This window comes from Triturus cristatus, chromosome 1_2, assembly GCF_964204655.1.
Source record: "Triturus cristatus chromosome 1_2, aTriCri1.1, whole genome shotgun sequence".
Taxonomy (NCBI): domain Eukaryota; kingdom Metazoa; phylum Chordata; class Amphibia; order Caudata; family Salamandridae; genus Triturus; species Triturus cristatus.
In genome coordinates this window covers 310050796-310075654 of record NC_140580.1, presented here as the reverse complement: position 1 = coordinate 310075654, position 24859 = coordinate 310050796, and positions in this window count along the sequence as shown.

The following is a 24859-nucleotide window of genomic DNA, read 5'->3' as shown; positions in this document are numbered from 1 at the left end:
ACTGGCTGATGCACACTTCCCAGAGAAACCTGTAAAAGCTTTGTGCATTTTTAATAACCAGAAACCTGCACCACCTTGTGGACAGTAACCTTAGGGTACTCGTATTGTTCATTTTCTTACAAAATCTTTCAGCATTATTTATGAAGTGTCACTCAGGACCTAGGATGACAAGCTGGTCTTTGGAAGATATGATAATTTTCCATGAAACCATAGAAAATCTTTCCAGGCTTCCAGGTTCGCCTTTTTCATATAGTTTATTTCTTCTGCTTCAAATAGGCAACTAACTTTTGTTGCATGTTGGTCGCTGAACCTCCTGTGTATACTGGAACTGTAAGTGCTCATGGTAAGCTGCTCCACAGGTTAGCTTTTGGTCAAGGTTTACATACCAGAGGCTAGTAGACGTTCTGTAAAAATAATATTATGTCTTTTCAACCAAGCTCCCCCCTCTCAAATTACATAAAATCTTACTAATTAAACCTTAAATCTATTTATACATGTCGAATATTAAACTGTTTACCAGGCACTGGCACTTTGTTGAGGGACTTCAATCCCCATCCCGCATTGCGGCCGGAGCAGCCAGCACCCACAACCCTTGACCTGCGCCAGAAGGCACTAAAAACTGCTCAGGGCTGAAGAACAAAACTGTACATTGGTTTGCGACTAATACTAACAGTAGTACCAACGCCCTTCATCAGAATATGATCATGATAAGAAGAGTAAATTGGGTTGGGCCCACGAGGAAGTGCTGTATAGGGGATTGTGTTGTCCTGAGCAGTTAGGACCCTGATTGAGGAACTCTCAGCCAAATATGTAAGATCTTTTAATCATGCTGATGATACTATTACTGCCGTCCCATTATGTTACTTTTATAAACCGACAAATGTGCAACCATTGCATAGCAGTAAGAAACCCCACAGCAGAAATCTGTATGAGATACAAGCTATGCCCAATAGGTTTGAGATACAAGATATGCTCAATAGGTTTTTACCTTTAGGAGGCTGTAGTGAGCCTGATTGACTGCCAGGGGAAAGAGAGCAGTAGTTTGGAGTGAATCATTCCATCCCAGTCCCTAGCACCATTAACAATAATTCTAACCAACTTCTATGGCATGGTTTTCTTCTTATTATTATTAAGTGGTGGAATATGGCGGGGTGAGGAATAAGCTAAATGACAGAGAAAGGCTCAAGACGTTACAAAACTGTTCGCTAATTCTTCTTCAAGAAACTTGGCATACAGTAGCCTTCTATGTAAATGGTTTTAAAACAGTCTTAACTGTGGCAATTCCCTCTAAGGCAGGGAGATCAAAAGGCGGCCTAGTGGTATTAGTTTCAGTTACATCATCATTAATTCTAAAGAAAACCTATGCTAAATCACAGTTTTACAAGTTTTTATACTTTTTGTATGAAGGGAAAACAGTGTGTAGTAATTATTAATTTTTATAACAATATTTTTGACAACACTAAAAGTAAAGTAATCATGTCCTTGGAGGAAGAATTAGATACATTCTTGGAAGGTATAAGGGAAGATTACCTTCTTATTTGGACAGGTGATTTTAACAGTGAAAAATGTACATTTTTAAACGGGGTCCATTGTGGCCATAAGGATGAACAGGGCGACCCTTGCATTCATTTCCCTCACAATCCATATGGAGACGCAATCAATGCTGCAAAGTATAAATATAACCTGGAACTTATGGAGCAAAGTGAAAGAAAAGGTGTAACTGCCATTGATACATATGAAGGAGTAAGATCGTCGTCTAGTATTGATCATGTTTTGGTATCAGGAAATTGTAAGGCCCTAGTTGAAAACTTTTATATACAGCCAAGCCCGTATAGTGATCACCACCCTCTAATCCTCGAGCTGAAGCTGAGTTTAGTAAAACCGGAAAAGGTATGCTTAGCTACCGACATCAAAACCCAAGTGGAAAACGGTATTTCTATAAAATGGGCAGGTGTAAATGCCACAGTATTTATGGATAACATATGCAAAAAAAGAAAATATAAACACTTGTTTGGACGGATCCTCCCTGTATACAGACAGAATATCATCATTTTGTAACATAGCGGATGTAATTTCCCGAGACTTAAAACTCAAGAGTAAGAAAAATGCCGGACACTACCCTAGATGGTTTGACCAACAATGCTCCAAATTAAATTAGTAACTAAAAGAAGCACTAAAAGTTACACTTAGGCATAGGGAAAAGGTCCGCACTCTGCTGAAAAACTACAAACCAATGCTAAGCACAAGGATAATCGAAATAAGGGAACATGCATGGGATAAGCTAGTCCAGGAGGCTGAGACACACGATTCTACTTTATTTTGGAAGACCAAAGACCATCCCCTTTATTTTTTGTATTAATTTTTTATTAGCATTTTATAAATACAGTACATACATTTTTTAAACCGCAGCAAACATTAAATATTGTGAGATGATTAAATATCAAAATAAATTATATAATTAAAGCATAAGATAACAATATATCTGATATAATAATAAACTGACATTATAGTCATCTAGGTATAAATTAGGTAATACAATAAACCAAAACAATTAACACAATTCAAAAATAGAATTATTATTGAATTAATAAATTATTACAATTATTAAAATTATAAAGTTACAGGCTACATGTTAAGATGAGTTAAGAAGATGAATATAATAATGCAATATAAATAGATAAAAAAGACAATATTCTAACAGTATAATAAAATATTTGAAATTTCCTAGTAGCATTAGGAAAATAGACAGTTATAGAATACATATTAAATCAACTGCATTTTCCTAGCTATATTACATTCATCTAAGCATACAAGCACCATCAGAGTAGAAGGATAAGAAAATGAAAGAGAATTTTCACAGAGAAATCAATTTGATGAAACATTTAGTAGAGGAATGATAGCAGCATATCATATAGAAAAAACATCTGTTTTCAAAAAAGGGGCCCAAACTTGATTAAAGAGTTCACTTTGATCTTGTAAATTATAAATAACTCTTTCATATGAAGCAGTTTGAATCATGGCTGTCAACCAGGACTCTTGAGATGGTGGAGTTGGAGATTTCCATTGACTTAATATACATATTTTGGCCGTAGCTAAAGTAGTGTGTAAAAGACGGAATTGCAGCTTAGAAAGATGTTGAAAATTTCGTGAGTCATGCAAAAGGATGGTAGATGGTGTTAACGGTAAGTGTAAAGTCATGGAATTATGTAAAATCTGGCCTATATAGGACCAATAGGCTTGAACCTTAGGGCAGTCGCAAAGAATTTGAACAATGTCACAGTCCGGAGCATCACATCTCCAACAATTTGCATGTGGGAGTAATCCTGCTTTATGTAACTTTACCGGAGACCAGTGCCAATCATGCATAATTTTAAACAAGCAAAATTTCAATCTAGCCTCCCGAGCTCGTTTATCTAAATGTTCCAATACATCCATCCATTCCTGGTCATTGTAAAGAACTGACATACGTGTTTGCCATTTAATACGAAGATCCTTTGATAAAGGCTGTGAAAAGAAGTGTGATGTAAATACATTATATAAACCAGATGTAACTCCCTTAAGTTTCCCCCAGGTATGTAAATAAGATACTATAGGTGAGGTTTGTAAGATCTGTGGATGTAATTCCATAATTTTATTAAGACAGATTTTGAGTTGTGTATAGTTTGCTGTTTGGTGTAATGGAAGACCAAATTCATCCATCAATTGTGTGAAAGACTTGAGACCACCATTATACAAAAGCTGATCCAAAGTAAGGATGCCTGCTATTTTCCAATGAGACCAGGATATAGGTTTCCCTTTTATACGTTTACCTGTGTTGTTCCAAATTGCAGCTTTATCATGTATATGTGAATTAAAACCCAGTATACGGTGTGCTTTCTGCCATGTTTTGCGCATTGCAGCTAGTAAAGGATTATGAGGATCACGGCGACTTGTACCTTTGCCATAGAAGGCAGAGAGACCCAAATCTGTGGACAACAAATGCCTTTCTATGTGTACCCATTGTGGCATATTGTAATTTTCCGTCAACATATAAGTAATTTGAGACAGTTGTAATGCCATGGTGTAGTGTTCAATGGAAGGAAGACTCAACCCTCCACAAGAGTGATGCACTTTCAACTTGTTTACAGCTATGCGAGGTTTCATAGAACCCCAAATAAATGATTTGATCTTAGAATCGATGAGACGTAGAGTAGATAAAGGAATCTGAAAAGGAAGCATTCCAAGTGTATAAATGAAAAGTGGGAGTGTAACCATTTTGACAGCTTGCTTTCTGCCTCACAAGTATAGACCCAATACCATCCATTTTTCAAAATCATGTTGCATCTGAGTGATTAGGGGGCCTATATTGTCTGTAATCATTCCATCTGTACCTTTATTTACTAAGATACCCAAATATTTTAAACAGGAATTTTAATGTCACAATTAAGAAGTGATATAGGTCGATAACTACTGCAGAGCAATGGGTCTTTTCCTGATTTAGGAAGAACCACAATTACAGCTTTGTTAGAAATACATCCTAAAGAAGCTTTACTATCAGCTTACTGAAAAGCGGCATTTAATGTATCAATAATTTTTTCACCTGACCACCGGTAGAATTCTGCTGGGAAACCATCTTCCCCTGGAGCTTTATTATGGGGGAGTTTGGCTATAGCTTGAGATATCTCTTCCTTACTAATCTGTCCTTCAAGAAGTGCTCTGCCCTCCTTAGACAGACAAGGCAGTTCCACTTCCGAAAGAAAAGAAAGCATCCTATTGTGATCTAACTGGGTTCCAGGGGTGTATAAGCATTTGTAGTAAGAAGCAATTTCATTAACAATATCTTGGGGGCGAGTTAGTAAATTCCCCTCAGATGATCTTCTGGCTGGTATAGCCATGGTAGCCTCTCTTTGTAGCAATTGAGCTGCTAAGAGCCTTCCTGCCTTTTCCCCTTGTTCATAATGTCTCCCTTTCATTTTATGTACAGCATATTCAGCTTTGGATGTAAAGAGACTGTTCAGTGCCATACGAGCTTGCCCCAGTGATTTGTGATTTTGTAAAGTAGGTTTTGTAGTATATAATCATGTAAATGTCTCAATATCCTGTTCCAACTCTTTCTGCCGAGTAGCATTTTGTTTATTGGCTAATGCAGCATCTCTCATGAGTTTACCCCAAATAGTAGCTTTGGCTGCAGCCCATAAAAGTCTACCTGAGTCTACAGATCCTTGATTAGTAAGAAGGTAGTTTTGAAGATGATCTCTCAACTGTGTCTTGCCCTTAGGGGTTTTATGGCGTTGTATATTCATCCGCCAAGGTTTACGTCCTGGTTTAGCCAATCCTGTTTGTAGGGATAAGAGTACTGGGGAACGGTCAGACATTGATGCTTCTAATATGTGAGACTCTTGCACTAACTGAACAACTTTCTGAGAGATTAAAAAATAATCAAGTCGTGAAAGGGTTCCATGTGTAGGCGACGTGAATGTATATACAGAATCAGTTGGATGAGAAAGGCGCCAGTGGTCTATGATGTCCCTCAAAAGGGCTCTGTCTGATGCATTATTCTTATCAAAAGGGCCGTTTCTATCCAAAACTGGGTCTCTTGTTAAGTTCCAGCCACCACCAATGAGATACTGTGAAGCATTTATCTCTGACAGTAAACGGTTCAAATGAAGAAGAAATTATTTTTTTTACTCCTGTTGGGGCATAAATAGATCCTATACAAAAATAGGTGTCTCCTATATGGAGCTTGACAAACACATACCTTCCATCTGGGTCTTCCCATGTTTTTGATATTGTGCAAGGCAGGGATTTAAGAATGAGAATGGCCACACCACATTTACGAATAGGACCTGAGTCTGAAGGCCTTCCTCCATGTACACTACTGTGAAATACTTTTCCCACCCATTCTCTGCATAATTTACCAGATTCTAGTGCATCAAGATGTGTTTCTTGGAGCAAAGCCACATCTACCCATTTGGATTGCAAATAAGAAAGTACTTTTTTCCGTTTAATATAATCTGTTAGACCATTAACATTCCATGTGATAATACGTAAAGGGCGAGTGCTAGCCATGTCTAGATGTATATCAATTTTGTATGATGTTAACGAATAGTGGGCAAATATAAAACAGTGGGTAAGTTCAATAAAAAAAATAAAAAAGTGAAAGAAATTAAAGAAAAGGAATAACCCAATATCTTGGAGTCACGAAAGGGATACCAAAACTTAGTATGAGAAAATATTGTAGGAGGATTTCTAAAAGGATATATATAAAAGTAGAGTCAAAACGTATATAAATCCGGTACCTTTAACTTTTATCTTTTAACTTTTAACCGTGGGCCTGGACTCACTGGAGCACCGCCACGAGTACGAACCCCCTCAGGAGGGTATAATATTAATATAAATATTAACCAGGACTATGGATGAGAAGAGTTAAAAGAGAGTAAGAATCTGGAGACCCGAGTGTATACAATAGTTTCTGTTAGGAAGAAAAACTAATTCCATTAAAAACATAAATAAACATTAAAGCATGCATAGGATCAATGAGTGTATGGATATGAATTCAAGAAATTAGAGTAATTTACTAAGAGTTATCATTCATAAATATAACTTTCATATATTAAAACCACATTGGATAATATAGACTTATAACTAATTATAAATATAAGTGTTATCTAATAGATAATGTCAGAAATACATAGATGAATAAATAAACTATTCATATAAGGTGAGAACAACGAAGCATTCAAAGCATATTTCATAATATATAACATCGAATAATTATAATATATAATTGTAAATATTACACAAAATAGAATTCCACACTTAAAGGTCTTAAATAAGATATATATTGAATATATAAAACAAAAACTAAACACCATTTGGTACTATATATTAATAATAGAATAAATATAAGTAGTATTCATCTTTTCAAGTTGAAAAAACTAAGTACCTATGAAGCATGGGAATTATAAATTAGCTTAACTTAAGGAACTAGAGAATATTCATGAAATGGATATTAACTGAGGTCATATCTATGATGTTAATATATATCAACAATGCTTATTCTCCGTCTGAGGAAGATTTTAAGGGAGATCTAGACTAAGCTCTACGTTGATCTTGTGTGAAGGTAGCTACAGACTGCAAGGCAGATGTTTTATCCTCATGTGTACGAATAGTTCGCTCCATGTCCCTGCCCCGATGACGAGCTTTGCTAGTGTTGCGACGTCTGCCATCTAACAACTGTTGAGGTTCTTTAAGACTTTGAACAGGTTGGTCATGAGGAGTATGCTGTACATCCATGTCCTGAATTGATAGACTGTCTGGGAAATGTTGTAAATCTTCAGGATTATAAAAATCTTTTGATACGCCATTTTTGGTGACACGAAAATGAGCTGGGTCAAACAAGCCATATTTGATATCTAGCTTCCTTAGTTGTGGTCTCATAGCTAAAAATGATTTTCACCTTTCATTGGTTTCTCTCGAGAAATCAGCTGCCATGTCAATTTCATATCCATCATAAATATATGATCCTTGTGTGCGTGCCAACATTAGTATCTGTCTGACTTGCTCGTGTCTCAAGAAGCAAGCAATTAGTGGCCTTGGTCGAGAGTCTAAGTCTCTACGTGGAGGACCAATACGATGAGGACGTTGAATTTCCAGTGGTGGATCAAATGTGGTACCAAACAATTTAGGAAGGACATTGCATAAAAACGATCGAGCATACTGGCCTTCAATTTTCTCTGTAAAGCCAAAAAAGCGAATATTATCTCATCTATTGCGATCTTCTCAGTCAACAATCTTGCTGCGAAGAAGTAGAAGGTCTTGATCTCTGCTTTGTACTGAATTAAGTTTGGTTTCTACTACTGTTAATCGTTGGTCCAACCCTTCCGCTTTATGATAAAATTGTACAATATCTGCTCTAAAGGATTTAGTTTCTGTCGTAAGAGAAGAAATGTTAGCGTCCATCTCCGTCAGACGGCAACTGATAGTCGAGATTTCTTGTAGAATGCGATCCATAGTTGCTCCTGACGCTGCAGTTGAAGTGACCAAAGATGGATTAGGTAATGATTAAGGTGAACCTTTCGTAGTCATAATGCGCGATTGCTTATGCACATCTGCACAGAGAGACGGCTTAGAGTTTTTGCTTCCGTTCTTGTGATTAGACATTCGCAGAACAAATTCTTTGAAAATGTTGCGCGGTCCAGTCACATATGAAGCGATTGTCACTTAAATGCACTTAATTATAGCACTTACTGGTAGATATGAGAATAATATACTGTATTCACCACTTTTAGTTTACGAGACGCTTGTAAAACAAGAGTGGTAGTCCTTAACTAATATCAGTTAGAAAAGTGATCTGTCAGATATGACGTTATACCTTATATCATAACACAAAATACTTGGCATTTGTCACTTAAAACAGTATCAGTATAAATAAGTAGCAGTTTATATTTTATAAGGAGAAGAAGGTCAAGCGTTTACTGTATTGTGTATTAAATCATTGAAACTCCATAAAAATGCAGTACGAGGCTGGCAGAATGCTCAAGACATTGGGTGCGTAGCGCATATTGAGTCATAAAATTTCCTCACACATAATATATCTAAGGCTGGTAAGACAGTATCACTAGGTAATGTGGAGAAAATCATCACACAAGAAGACCCAAAATAAACATAGCCAAAGTGAAGTACTAGTGAAGCATTACAGACAGACAATGACCATTGGTTACAATCACTGAATTCATAGTGCTTAGTTATTATGAATAATAGTATTTAAATGATGATATTAGTCTAGCTTGTGGCATTCAGAACATATTTACTCCACAGTATTACAGAAAGTATTAATTCTCCTGAAAACGCTGCTCTTTAATGTGCTCCTCAAAGGTTTCCAGATGGCAATAAATCAGAGTTGAAAGCGCTGACAATTTATATGTTAATGGCAGCGCAGAAAGCAGAATGTGAGGTGCTTCAGCTACTCAGCTGTGCTTTGATATTTAAGATGCACTTGCCAAAATAATAATTGTTTCAGTCATAGTTAACCCTAGAAAGGGTCCTTCAGTCACAAGATTCAGCCATTGTTTGAAAAGGCAAAGACAGTTCTTACCGGCATGAAATTATAAGAGCCCAGAAGAGTGCAGACCTGTTTCCGGTATGTGCGATAAGAAAATCCTCACAGGAATGCAGCAAGTGAGGCGTTCCAATTACACAAGAGCCGAGGCTTTGTACTGACTCCAGGCCCAATATGCGCTTGCCGGTGCGGTATGTTTTCCATTCAGAATCAACCCTAAAAAGGGTTATTCGAGTGCGAAATTCAGCCACAGGTGTAGCAGCTGTGATACAATGCCATATCTGTTACCGGGGTAGTCCTGGCTCAGTTGAGAACTGCACTGCCTCCGTCAAGGGTCCGTCTCGAAGCGGAGCTGCACGTTCAGGTGGCCATCATCCTTCGTGGCCAGACCACGCCTCGACCATCCCTTTTTTAAAGAACAGGCAACCACTAAGATTAAGACCCGAGTATCACCTGAAGATTGGTTAATTCATTTTGAATATATATTTAACCCCAATAAAGAAGCCCCTCCAGCTATTGATAATAATAAACTTATACTTGTTGATTCAGTTGATTTGGCTCGTACCCCCTTAGCTGAAATTGAATCAGACATAAATAGAAGTGCAAATGGTAAGGCCCCCCAGGCCCGATGGGGTGCTCACTGATATCTTTGAGTGCAATCTAGAGTTTTGGTCTCCAATTGTATTAAGGGTCTGCAATGCTGCAACAGAAGGTATATTACCTACAACGTGGGTGCAAAGTGTCATAGTCCCAATCTCTAAGAAAGAAGATAGAGGGGATGCACAATACTATTGCCCTATATCCCTTCTTGATTCAACATCAAAGCTGATGGGTAGAATCCTTCTAGAAAGACTCAAAAGTTGGGCAAGTGAAAATAACATTATAACAGAGTCCCAGTACGGATTCAGAAGGGGTGTAGGGACTGTTGAGCAGTGCATCAACCTCAAACTATTTATTAGGAAGTGCACCCTTGCTAAAGAAGGCTAACTACATCTCTGTTTTGCAGATCTTACAAGCGCATTTGGTCTAGTTAACCATGCAAAATTAAGGCAGATTTTAATAGGGATGGGAGCACCAAAACATATTGTAATATATCTGTCAGAAATTGACGCTTCATTATCCTCAAGAGTACGATACGGCCCTAATGGTGAATGCACACCCCTTTTTTAGAGTCACCCGTGGTATTAGGCAAGGCTGTGTACTTGCACCACTTTTATTCTCTCTTTATATTAATAATGTTGATGAATCTCTGCAAAGCTTGAATGCCGATGCCCCAAGAGTTGGCAACCGTGTCATGCCAGACCTTCCGTATGTGAATGATGATGTCCTGATATCCAGGACAGCAAATGGGCTCCAATGTTTAATTGAACATTTTGCATAATTTATGGGTGGAAAAGACTTAATGCTTAACCTCGGTAAAATCTTCACAATGATATGTGGGAAAGGAATAATAAAGAGTAGAAATCATCACGTAGAAGGTGTACGTATTGAAAGAACATCATCTTTTTTATACCTAGAACTTCTTTTTCAATGGGAATGGAAGTTGGGGCACACACATTGACCTATGTAAATTGAAATTTACACGAATATTCAAGGGTATTTTTAGATTTTTTAATACAATTGGGAACAAACCAGTGAGATAAATTCTGACCCTATACAGGAGCAAGTGCCTCACAGGTACATGCTATGGTGCGGCACTATGCGGAATGGCAAATTACGCCTCTCTACAAACACAGGAAAATAAGTTACTTAGAAGGCTTTTAGTAGTTTCTAATTCAAACCCATCGAGTATAGTCCATAGGGAGTTGTCAGTCTCCCACATAAGCGATTATATTAGTATAGCAGCTCTCATGCTTTGGCATGGGATTTGGACTAAGGAGGAGACCACATTCATGAAGTAAACAGTAATAGACTGCCTTGCCCTTGACTATTGTAAAAACATTCCCTGGCTGAAGAACATTTATAATCTACTAATTGAATGTAAGGTGGATGCTGATTTCAAAGAACCCACGCTAATACAGAATTACAGCAAAAGGGATCTAAAAATGAGGCTAGTGAAATCAAGAGAATTGTCTAGAGAACTAGCAGCAAGTTCGAAACAGACTGTTAGATCACACTGTGAGGGCCCATTGTTACTTGGTATCCAACCATACCTTGTATTGACAAGAAATGTACAGCCTCGGTTTTACATAACAAGGCTACGGTTGGGTACCCTTCATCGCCTGATTGCATTCCCTATAATGGGCAAATGGAATCATAACCCTCCGAAATGCCCTTGTGATGGGAAGTCAATGCAGTCCACATTGTACTTTATACTTTTTTGTAATCTTTATAGAGACATCAGGAAGCACGTTTTATGATTCCTGTTTTCAGATAATAAATTGTATTTTTATAAGCCTGCTTTTAACTATATATGTAGCTTAGAAAATGGAAAAATGTGTAATGCATTAATTTGGTTTTGTGCAAATGTCAATCAGAAGAAGGACTGACGCCAGAAATTATGTACTGTGTTTTTGCGTGCTGCGTAATCAATTGTTATGATTAATAGTTGGTCTTTTTAGAATGCTTTTATGGTTGTATTTTATATACTGAATAAAGCTTGATTTGATTTCATTTGATTAAACTGTTTAGTAAGCAAAGCTCATATTTCATCTTATCTCATGTTTATTTGGAGCCCTGATGAAATTCTCTTTCCTAACTAGAGAGATTCCTCAAACGTTGACTTCTAGAATATATAATATCAGCAGAATGTGACTTGCAATACTACTTTTTCATCAGTCCTGACATCCCTTCCAAGATACTTTTACAAAACCATAACCTTAAACAATTGTACCGCTTTCTGTATGTATAAAAACTGGCAAGTTGTACATCTGCTGCCACTTACATCACCAATGCATACCTCTAATTGGGTTGGGACAACTGCCACCATGAGCTTTGGTGCTCTGCAATTAGGTCTCTGGTTAAGGGTTCTCTATCCACATTCACCCTGTACAGCATCTTTACTAAATAATTTATTTTACAGTATTCTAGTATGCATCCATCTTATTTATACCTTTGATAAGAATCGTTAACTCTTATTGTGCAATGACTGTGGTGAGTGTAGGCTGATGTTGTAGCTCCCGGTGATCGAGAGTCTTCCTTTGTGAGTGATATCAGCTCTACCTACCATGAAGTCTCTGAGTTGGTTAGGTGGCAGTTATGCATGTGGGGAATGAAGTAGAAGCTTTTCTCCTGGTTAGTACCACTCAACATTGCTTACTGTGCTGGGGCCAATGACTCAGTGAAGGAGAAACAGGTGTATTATGAACAACCAACCGAGTGATGCAGGCTCTCTCATTACCTGACTGGATGGGATGTTTCCCATGATTGGGAGCAGATCATCCCTTTTTGTTGAGCTGGTATGTGTGGGCATCTGGGACCACATGGCTTCAGTGGGGGTGAGCTTGGGGATGAAAAACCACCTCACTCGTGTAAAATAAAAAAACATCTAGTAATAACTTGTTATTTTGGTCGCTTACTCACAATAAGCAGTGGTGCTGGTGTTGCCCAGGTGGTGCTGAGTTATGCAATTTGCTCAGGGGCCAGCACGGGGATAACATGATACCCTTGTTACAATGCATAGAATTTGGGCTCCTTTTTCCTTGTCTCCCGTAATGGAAGGTTATAGGTGCCCGAGGAATAAAGTAAGTTAGGATCAACTGCAATTTAACAACTGGAGTGTATGGTCACACTGAGTAGAAAGATGGGATTAAGTATGGATTTATTACAAATTAAATGCCAAGCTGATATAAATCATTCTCGGGAACATAGTATGCAAATACAGAATCACTAATGGATACCTGATCCTTCTAACAAAATGTATCCTTAATAACAAAAGGCAAATGAGGTATTCTGTAGCTGCTATGCAGAGAATGAGAAACAAAGTCTGGTGGTTAGATTGAAAGTTTCGAACCTCCTGCCTATACATGACAGTGTCTCAAAAGATCTCCTAACCACTATTCTAAACTAGGAAAACCTTATTTTTAGGCAGGAAGACAAAGAACCTCTGTAGAAGTCCTCTAAAAAAAGAATATTGTGTAGTGTTAATATTGGACAAAACGATGTATACCATAATATATATACGTATAAAAATGAACTTGCATCTCCATTGTTGAATTTACCCAATGTGACCTCCTCCTCAACCCCGAGTCAAAAATACATTGTTAGGCAGGCCCTGCAACCTAGGTCTGAAGCAACAGGTTGACAGATCACAGGTCGGGGGCACGTAACCCTTACCCACATTGCGAGAACAGGAAAACCCAGGTCAATCTCACAGAGATTGGCCCCAATAAAACACATTTGGCCAGAGGGACCTGCATTCTCAAAAATTACATTATGTCAAATACTACACTTAGGACCTGATTACAATGTTAGGCTGACGGCCACGGACAGGCTATCAGTGGTGGTCCGCCCGACAGGCAGGCCATCAGTCTGACCACTACATTCCAGTGCAAGGGGTTGTACTGCAGAGTTCGGGGAAAGGCCGCCTCCTCCGACAGAACCTAGGATCCCTTTGTGGTAGCATTCACAGTCGTATCCCTAACATTGCAGCGGTGCCTTCACAGGCACTGCCGCATGAATTACGATGTACTTTTCCTACTTCCTTTTCGTGGCAGTCTGACCGCCATGAAAAGGCAGACAGAAACGGACTTTGGGGGCCCCATACAAGACTCCCGTCCTCCTCGGTCTCTGCTAAGTGCCCTGGGGGCACATGCAGTACCCCTACACATCCATGCATAGTGTGCCAGGCACTACATAGTTCCTAGCATTCAGTGCATGGATGTGCACAAGGTGTTTTTTTCTACTGGAGCTTGTGCTGCTGCCCTTTTCCTGAGTCACAGCACAAGCTGCAGTAAAAAAAAAGCACTTTCAGACCACCACCACAGCAGTTATATTGTAATTAGGCGGGCGTACCGCCGCCTGCCAGTTGGGCGGTCCCTTGTCCACCGTGATCCCACTATTCAGCATCAAAATTATGCGCTAAGTTAGGAACATCAGAACACAGCATGCGCATTACAAGCGGTGATCACGCTCTCCTCATGCAGTACAACTGGGCACGTACTCTCTGGTCGTACAGTATGTTCGCACAAGAATGAGGCCCACCTGCGCTTCTTATCAAACCCCCAAATATATGACCCTGGGGCCCAAAGGAATGCCTAAATTATTTTATGATGTTTCATATAAAGTATAAAATGACCGCATAAACCAATGTGCTTTGAGATAGTCTTCATACCCTGACTCTTTTGCTTGATCTCCCGGCCACTGTGTTAAATTAAAGAACTGTTCCTGCTTTGCAAAGTGCATCTTCTCTTTCATTTTTTCATAGGTAAATTCATATTCGAGCAACATTTTGGTGAGCCAGATAGGAGAGATTGGTTCTTTGCAGCCCAACTGAAGCCAAAGGAAAAGGACCCTTCCAGTATGGATTCACATCTACTCAACAAGATGAGTGAGCAGACGTCACAATTGATTGAAAGTTCTGCTGAATTCATGGGATAGGGGTCTGTCCTGAAGTTGCCGTCAGTGTGTAAAAGACTACATCTGATACTTAGTCCCACCATTTGGCATATGGAAACTAGGAAAGGTGAGGATCGTATGTTGCTTTGACATCTGGGCGTGACACAGAGGGTACGATTGTCTCTGGGTGTGATACCGGAGAAGTTTGGGCCACTGAGCAAAATATAGAATGTACACACAGGCTCTGGGTGTGAATTAGGGCCAGCATCTCGATCTTATTTTTTTCTAAGGAGTTTTCTTAGTGCTGTTGGTTTCTTGACACTGGTAGTATCTGAAAGAAGTGAGAGGGGCTATTCACTTGGACCACTGGGCATGATACAGTCGGCATGCATGACCCTTGGGTGTGATATAGGGTGTAATGTGGATGTTAGGGAAATATTTGGTCTTTTTGGAGAGTAAGGTGTAGCTTGTTCTTGGCCAACGAGGGCCTGCAGTTGTCGAATTGCTCCTTCTTCTCTGTATAAATTGTTGCTAACTTTGTCCACAAGCCTGTATTGACAGACTTTGGGGCTCACTTAGTGCTGTGTACTGTTTAGAGCCAAGATTTTTTACAAAGTAAAAAAAAATTCTATTAGCTTTTATTCTCTCTCTCTCTCTCTCTCTCTCTCTCTCTCTCTCTCTCTCTCTCTCTCTCTCTCTTGTCATTGCAAAATTCCCATGTCACATTCACAATGTTTTGGACACTCTTGACGTGGCGTTGTTGGCAAATAATTGCAACTGTGTTTTATGTTGAACGGTGTCTGTTTTTAATGACTTAATATACTTATGAAGAAGCTACTATTCCTGCAAAGTGTTTTCAATTTAACTATTGCACTTTCTTACTGGTTGCTATTCTCCATATGTTTTGTTTGGTGTACTAAGTATTGTTTGATGTATTGGTGCTCTGAATTGAGCTCATAGTGAAATAGTAAAATAAGTTATTGCCTGTATAATCCTTTGTACATATTTTCTTCATGATCGGAAATCTGCTAAGATCCATGCATCAATGACATTGCACTGATCGGAACCGGTGCATCTCTCTCAACACCGATGCACCGTCACTGCTGCATGGACCACGGACCTTGCATTGCCAACTGTGCAGTGCATCATCTCCAGTTTCCACTGCATCTCTGACTTTGTGCGGCTCAGCACCGATGTATCACCTTCGCTTCAGTGGTTCAACACCGAAGCAATTGTGCAATCCAGCGGTTCTACGACAATGCTTTGCCCTTTGCTTCTTGTATCTACACTCCGTCAATGATGCATCCCGGGTACTTTTCAGTAGGACAAGTCTGATCCCTGTATCCGACCAGTGCTCCATCACATTTGGCTTGAACCTTTGGATTTACCCGAGTCAAGAGCAACCAAATGTCCCTGGAAGGAGCTTTAAGCTTTTAAGCACTATATTTTCATTAATTTTTTTAAATTCATAGCTCTCGTGATACTTTTTGGATTTATGTAATTTTGTTCTTGTTCTGTTTATAAAAATATAAGCTATTTTTCTGACTTGTGGAGTCTTTTGTGGTATTCTCACTGCTTTACTGATAGAAGTGTTGCACACACATTTTACTAATGGCTCTTAAGTTAAGCCTGCCTGTTTCAAGTTACCAGAGGGTGAGCACAGGTTAATTTATTGTGTATCTGACTTATCTTGACTAGGATTGAGGTTCCTGCTTTAACAGGGTGCATACGTCTGCCAACCAGAAACCAAATGTCTAACAGTAATACAGACAAAAGGCTTTAAGAGAGTGAAAAGTGAGACAAATCTTAGACCTTTGTTTGAAACAGTTGAAGCTGATAAGAAATTAAAAGAATATACTTGTTTCTTTGATTATAAGCAAGATTGAAGCATTACTTCCACCTCATACTAAATCTGCCTCTCTGTGTAGAAAATCACCAACTGGTTAGACTTCAGAAACATACAACAATCTGATCTTCTCACCAACATCTCCAGGCTTAATTTCCGCAATCTGCTCACTGAACTTCTGCCTGGTTAAATGGCCAAAGACAAGTGCATTGTGTTAGTCACATATTGGCCTTGTCTATTAATTAAAACTAGTAACATTTCTTTCCTAAACTCAGAAAAGTATCCCCTCTCTTAAAAAAAGTATGACTAATACAGATGATGTAAGTATTTACCGCTGAGTCTACACATTAAAACACTGTTTTGCCATTGATAATGCAGTCATAAACAGTTTCAAATCCATTCTTGATAACTGTTCACCATTGATAAAATGACACCACCGGAATTCAAACCTGGTGGATGTTCCTCAAGAGGGTTCCTCAATGCACCATGTTAGCTTCAATCTATACTGATAATCTTTGAATGATATCATAGGAAAATAAGAAGATCCATCATATCTACCATCAATATCCTAATGACACCTTCTGATATCTTGATACTGGACTCAGGTTTCATTAACATACAGTATGGGATGAGGATACGCCACTTTGACTTCAACTACCCGAAAAAGTTACAATATAAGAGTTTATGGCAGTACATACCTTGATAGATTCCACTAACATACTCAACTGTTCTCTTCTCAACAACAAAAACAACAAGTCTTTAGGTTTCATTTTGGGCATCGACTTATAAACATATCAATACATTGACAATAAAATGCGAATTGCCAACTCAGATTCATCAAGAGGTTCAAACCTTACTTATCTCAACAGGACCTTAAAGAAATGTTGATCTTATTAAGACTAGACTATGTGAATGCTAGTCTAACTGGCATTCAAAAAAATTACATATATAGATATATAAATATATATATCATATATATATATATATATAGCTTTCCAAACGACCAAGTTTCCAAAGTCTGTGGCCCGTAGACAGGTGGCGAGTCAAACCGGGCAGGTCTCCCGGTGTAATTATCACACGCTGCAAACTTCTTCAAAGAAGGACTCGCACTCAGGGAAAACCAAGATTTATTCACCACGGTAACGCGTTTCGACAGACAAGGTGTGAGCAAGACAGCTTGTCTGTCGAAACGCGTTACCGTGGTGAATAAATCTTGGTTTTCCCTGAGTGCGAGTCCTTCTTTGAAGAAGTTTGCAGCGTGTGATATATATATATATATATATATGATTCCCGAAATTTGCCCTGCATTTAAGCTCGCACTCCAGATACAGGTGAGTTGCAACAACAACTTTATTGTGGAATGAAGCAGACGTTTCAGTCGATATTCTCCTAAAAGGTTAGCCTGTTTGCCTGACGCGTTTCAAGGATCACCGTCCTCTTTTTCAAAGGCAATGTTTGAAATGCCAAGAGTTTTTCTTGCTGCAAATCCGCTTACAATGTAGAAGGTTTTCAAAGGCGCTCCTGCGTGGCTTTCGCTGCAATGGCTCATTAAGCTCAGGTGTGTCTCTGCAGAGCATGGCGGTATTTGTAGTTTTCCGGCATTTTGTCAAGGAGCAGCCTGTCAATAGGCAGTGACTGAGAATTCCGCTTCCATAACAATTCCGATGCCTGTACTGCCCATTAGACCTGGCTTAGTTCCAAATCGGGGACCCATCATTCTTCAGGCGGTGCGGTAGCTCCACGGCAGGTCCAGCCGTGGAGCTACCGCACCGCCTGAAGAATGATGGGTCCCCGATTTGGAACTAAGCCAGGTCTAATGGGCAGTACAGGCATCGGAATTGTTATGGAAGCGGAATTCTCAGTCACTGCCTATTGACAGGCTGCTCCTTGACAAAATGCCGGAAAACTACAAATACCGCCATGCTCTGCAGAGACACACCTGAGCTTAATGAGCCATTGCAGCGAAAGCCACGCAGGAGCGCCTTTGAAAACCTTCTACATTGTAAGCGGATTTGCAGCAAGAAAAACTCTTGGCACTTCAAACATTGCCTTTGAAAAAGAGGACGGTGATCCTTGAAACGCGTCAGGCAAACAGGCTAACCTTTTAGGAGAATATCGACTGAAACGTCTGCTTCATTCCACAATAAAGTTGTTGTTGCAACTCACCTGTATCTGGAGTGCGAGCTTAAATGCAGGGCAAATTTCGGGAATCATTATAGCACGGCAGGTCCAGCCGTGGAGCTACCGCACCGCCTGAAGAATGATGGGTCCCCAATTTGGAACTAAGCCAGGTCTAATGGGCAGTACAGGCATCGGAATTGTTATGGAAGCGGAATTCTCAGTCACTGCCTATTGACAGGCTGCTCCTTGACAAAATGCCGGAAAACTACAAATACCGCCATGCTCTGCAGAGACACACCTGAGCTTAATGAGCCATTGCAGCGAAAGCCACGCAGGAGCGCCTTTGAAAACCTTCTACATTGTAAGTGGATTTGCAGCAAGAAAAACTCTTGGCACTTCAAACATTGCCTTTGAAAAAGAGGACGGTGATCCTTGAAACGCGTCAGGCAAACAGGCTAACCTTTTAGGAGAATATCGACTGAAACGTCTGCTTCATTCCACAATAAAGTTGTTGTTGCAACTCACCTGTATCTGGAGTGCGAGCTTAAATGCAGGGCAAATTTCGGGAATCATTATAGCACGGCAGGTCCAGCCGTGGAGCTACCGCACCGCCTGAAGAATGATGGGTCCCCGATTTGGAACTAAGCCAGGTCTAATGGGCAGTACAGGCATCGGAATTGTTATGGAAGCGGAATTCTCAGTCACTGCCTATTGACAGGCTGCTCCTTGACAAAATGCCGGAAAACTACAAATACCGCCATGCTCTGCAAAGACACATCTGAGCTTAATGAGCCATTGCAGCGAAAGCCACGCAGGAGCGCCTTTGAAAACCTTCTACATTGTAAGCGGATTTGCAGCAAGAAAAACTCTTGGCACTTCAAACATTGCCTTTGAAAAAGAGGACGGTGATCCTTGAAACGCGTCAAGCAAACAGGCTAACCTTTTAGGAGAATATCGACTGAAACGTCTGCTTCATTCCACAATAAAGTTGTTGTTGCAACTCACCTGTATCTGGAGTGCGAGCTTAAATGCAGGGCAAATTTCGGGAATCATTATAGCACGGCAGGTCCAGCCATGGAGCTACCGCACCGCCTGAAGAATGATGGGTCCCCGATTTGGAACTAAGCCAGGTCTAATGGGCAGTACAGGCATCGGAATTGTTATGGAAGCGGAATTCTCAGTCACTGCCTATTGACAGGCTGCTCCTTGACAAAATGCCGGAAAACTACAAATACCGCCATGCTCTGCAGAGACACACCTGAGCTTAATGAGCCATTGCAGCGAAAGCCACGCAGGAGCGCCTTTGAAAACCTTCTACATTGTAAGCGGATTTGCAGCAAGAAAAACTCTTGGCACTTCAAACATTGCCTTTGAAAAAGAGGACGGTGATCCTTGAAACGCGTCAGGCAAACAGGCTAACCTTTTAGGAGAATATCGACTGAAACGTCTGCTTCATTCCACAATAAAGTTGTTGTTGCAACTCACCTGTATCTGGAGTGCGAGCTTAAATGCAGGGCAAATTTCGGGAATCATTATAGCACGGCAGGTCCAGCCGTGGAGCTACCGCACCGCCTGAAGAATGATGGGTCCCCGATTTGGAACTAAGCCAGGTCTAATGGGCAGTACAGGCATCGGAATTGTTATGGAAGCGGAATTCTCAGTCACTGCCTATTGACAGGCTGCTCCTTGACAAAATGCCGGAAAACTACAAATACCGCCATGCTCTGCAGAGACACACCTGAGCTTAATGAGCCATTGCAGCGAAAGCCACGCAGGAGCGCCTTTGAAAACCTTCTACATTGTAAGCGGATTTGCAGCAAGAAAAACTCTTGGCACTTCAAACATTGCCTTTGAAAAAGAGGACGGTGATCCTTGAAACGCGTCAGGCAAACAGGCTAACCTTTTAGGAGAATATCGACTGAAACGTCTGCTTCATTCCACAATAAAGTTGTTGTTGCAACTCACCTGTATCTGGAGTGCGAGCTTAAATGCAGGGCAAATTTCGGGAATCATTATAGCACGGCAGGTCCAGCCGTGGAGCTACCGCACCGCCTGAAGAATGATGGGTCCCCGATTTGGAACTAAGCCAGGTCTAATGGGCAGTACAGGCATCGGAATTGTTATGGAAGCGGAATTCTCAGTCACTGCCTATTGACAGGCTGCTCCTTGACAAAATGCCGGAAAACTACAAATACCGCCATGCTCTGCAGAGACACACCTGAGCTTAATGAGCCATTGCAGCGAAAGCCACGCAGGAGCGCCTTTGAAAACCTTCTACATTGTAAGCGGATTTGCAGCAAGAAAAACTCTTGGCACTTCAAACATTGCCTTTGAAAAAGAGGACGGTGATCCTTGAAACGCGTCAGGCAAACAGGCTAACCTTTTAGGAGAATATCGACTGAAACGTCTGCTTCATTCCACAATAAAGTTGTTGTTGCAACTCACCTGTATCTGGAGTGCGAGCTTAAATGCAGGGCAAATTTCGGGAATCATTATAGCACGGCAGGTCCAGCCGTGGAGCTACCGCACCGCCTGAAGAATGATGGGTCCCCGATTTGGAACTAAGCCAGGTCTAATGGGCAGTACAGGCATCGGAATTGTTATGGAAGCGGAATTCTCAGTCACTGCCTATTGACAGGCTGCTCCTTGACAAAATGCCGGAAAACTACAAATACCGCCATGCTCTGCAGAGACACACCTGAGCTTAATGAGCCATTGCAGCGAAAGCCACGCAGGATCGCCTTTGAAAACCTTCTACATTGTAAGCGGATTTGCAGCAAGAAAAACTCTTGGCACTTCAAACATTGCCTTTGAAAAAGAGGACGGTGATCCTTGAAACGCGTCAGGCAAACAGGCTAACCTTTTAGGAGAATATCGACTGAAACGTCTGCTTCATTCCACAATAAAGTTGTTGTTGCAACTCACCTGTATCTGGAGTGCGAGCTTAAATGCAGGGCAAATTTCGGAAATATATATATATATATATATATATATATATATATATATATATATATATACACTGAAACAAATCACAGGTTTCAGGGACGTTACGGTTACACTGACATTTCACTCATACAAAACCAGAGAAATGCAGCCATTATAGTTAGCTGAGCTAACTATAACTTGCGCCCCCGCAATGCACTGCTGATGACGTCACATCACTCATGACATGGTCAGTGACATCACTAATGACATCACTCATGACATCGCTGATGACATCATCCAGTGACTGAGTGTTTTTTTTTAAGTTTAAGAATGTTATATATGTATACACCAAGGTGTATTGAGGAATGAGTGGATGTATTAATGTCTGAATGGATGATTTCCTGGGAGCGTGAGTGACCTAATAAGTGAGTGATTAAACATGTCTTAGTGAATGCATGGGTGAATGGCTAATCTGTGTGAATATCTGTATCAGTCTGTCAGTTGGTGTGGAAGTGGCTGCATGGGTTGCTGAGTTTCCATATGGGTTAATGATTGGTTGTCTGAGTACCTGTATGGGTGCTTGAGTGTCTGTGTGGGTGGGTGACTCCCTGCATAGATGTGTGAGTGGGTGATTCACTGGGTGTAGGGTGTCATGAGTACATCTGCGAGGGGCTGTATGGGTGAGTCAGTGTGCGATTGGCTGTGTTGGTGAGTGAACGGATGTCTCAGTGGTATATGTGTGAGTAACAACATATGTGAAAGGAAGTATATGTGTGTGTTGGGGTATCTAAGTGACTATATGTGAGAGTGAGTGATTGTGGGAGTGGCTGTATGGATGAGTGTGTGCTTGTGTCAGTGATTATATAAGAGATTAAGTTTGTGTTGGTACCTGTATGAATACGTGAGGTGGTGTGTGTATAACTGTATAGGTGAGTAAATAATAATAATATCAGCATTTATAGAGCGTGACCGCCACCTCAATCAGAGGTGTCCCAGCGCTATAGCAGGCAGGCCTAGTAGGTGCATAGCCAAAAGTTCTAACCATGGCTAAAAGCCAGGTCTTCAATGTTTTTCTGAACACAAGTTCGCATTGGAACAGGCGCATATTAGTCCGCAGGGAGTTCCACAGCCTGGCCACCACCACCGTGAAGGATCTGCCCCCTGTGCGTAACTTAGCATAGGGAGGTATGCAGAGCAAGTTCTGAGAGTTGGACCTCAATTAAAGTTTTTTGTTTTGCCGGTAGCTGCATAACCAGTGTTTAAGGTAGCTAGGACATCTGCCATGCAGCGCTTGAAAGGCCATGATCAAGGCCTTGAACTCAATACTTTTCGTAACCGGCAGAAAGTGGAGCTGTCCTACATGCGGAGAGATGTGGTGCCGATACGGTACTCGCCTAAATAATCTGGCAGTCACATTTTGTACCATTTGTAATCTCTGGATCAGCTAGGCAGGTAAACCCAAGTATAGACAATTTGCATAGTCCAGCCAAGATGTCACTGTGGTATGGACAATTACTCTACAACAGTCCTCCAGCAGTAGATGTAGAAATTCCCGCAAGCTTGCCTAAGCATGAAGCTGCAACATGTCATACTTGGGTTGCGAATGAAAGATCCGCTTCACATTTTACGCCCAAGTTTTTTGCCGTGATTGCTGGAATAGGTGGCAGGCCCATTTCCACCAGCCACCAAAGTCCAGCCGCCAGAGGGGGAGCCTTGCCAAAGAGCAACACCTCAGTCTTCTCTGCATTAAGCTTATTTGTTGTTCATCCAACAGGAGATGTCCCTCAAGCATTCCTTAAACCTAATGAAGGAATCCACAGAATGATCCTCGAAGGAGAACATCAGCTAGGTGTTGTCACCGTATGATATTGCCTTTACTTCCCAATTTGCTATGAGCAAAAACAGGGTGGCCAGATAGATGTTGAAGAAAAGCGGGCTCAAGGATGATCCCTGCGGTACCCCACACCATAGTCGCTTCGGTTCCAACTGAAAGGGTTCAAGAGCGACCCTCTGCGTGCTGTCTTTCAGATAGGACTTTAGCCAGGTAAGGACAATTCCTCCCAGCCCCATCGATTTGAGTCTATCTAACACGATTTGGTGCTCCACGGTATGGAATGCTGTGGACAGGTCCAATGGCACCAGCACTGCTGATGCTTCTGCATCCACAGTCAGTCTTACTGACTCTGTCACTTCCAACAAGCTATTTCGGTACTAAAACCAGCCCGAAAACCGGTCTGCATGTCATGCAGAATGTCATGCCCGAATTAGCCAGCTGGTGCAGTACCATCTTTTCCAACATCTTTGCTGGTGCTGGCAGTAGTGAGATCGGACAATAGCTGTTTAGCTTTCCTGGCAGTGTGATTGATTCTTTGAGTTACTGACTAGGTGTGTGAGTAGCTCTGTGAGTGAGTGGCAGTGTGTGAGTGTCTGTATGGTTAAATGAGTGCATATATCAGTGGCTGTATTGATGAGTGACTGCATGAATGAGTGCCTGTATGTGTGAGTGAGTGGATGTGTGTGGAGACGTATGAATCAGTGAGTGGGTATGTACTAACTGTATTGGTGTGTCTATGGTTTTGAGAATGGTAGTCTGTATTTTAGATTGGGTGTATGAAAGGTTATATTAGGGTGTGAGGAGGCGCATTAGATATTAAGTGGATGATGTTATGAGTGATATCATTTGAGATGTCATCAGTGATGTCACTGACCATGTAATGAGTGATGTAATATATGACATCATCAGCAGTGCATTTGGGGAGCACAAGTTATAGGTAGCTCAGCTAACTATAATGGCTAAATTTCTCTGGATTTGTATGAGTGAAATGTCAGCCTAACTCTAACGTCCCTGAAACCTGTTGTTTTTTCAGTGAATTTCCAAGGTTTTTTAAATACTAATTCCTAACTGTAGTGTCCCCGAAACCTATGTGTTTTTTTCAGTGAATTTTTAAGGTTTTGCAAATGCTAATTACTATCTATAATGTCCTTTAAACCTCTGTTTTTTTCAGTGAATTTCTAAAGTGTTTTAAATGCTAATTTCTAACTATGCCTACATTGGTAGGATATTTGCAAAAAGAGGAAGAATGTCACCAAAAGAAGCAAGAGAAGTACAGAAAGAGGCAAGAGAGGTGCACAAAGAGGAAGAAAGGTGCAGACAGAAGCAAGAAAAATGCAGAGAGGGGCAACAGAAGTCCAGAAAGAGGAAGAAAGATGCTGAAAGAAGAAAGAGAAGTGCAGAAAGAACCAGTAGAGGTGCAGAAAGAGGCCTACTTCCAGTGTACCTTTCCACAGACTCATACAAAGTAGCCTAATCACTAATCCTTCTCCCAAGATGTCTTAAACCATACTTTTCTCATAAAGTTTCACTATTCATAGACTGCTCAGAATGTTAGGCCTACAAAATATAAAACTGCAATCCTAACAATATCACTGTT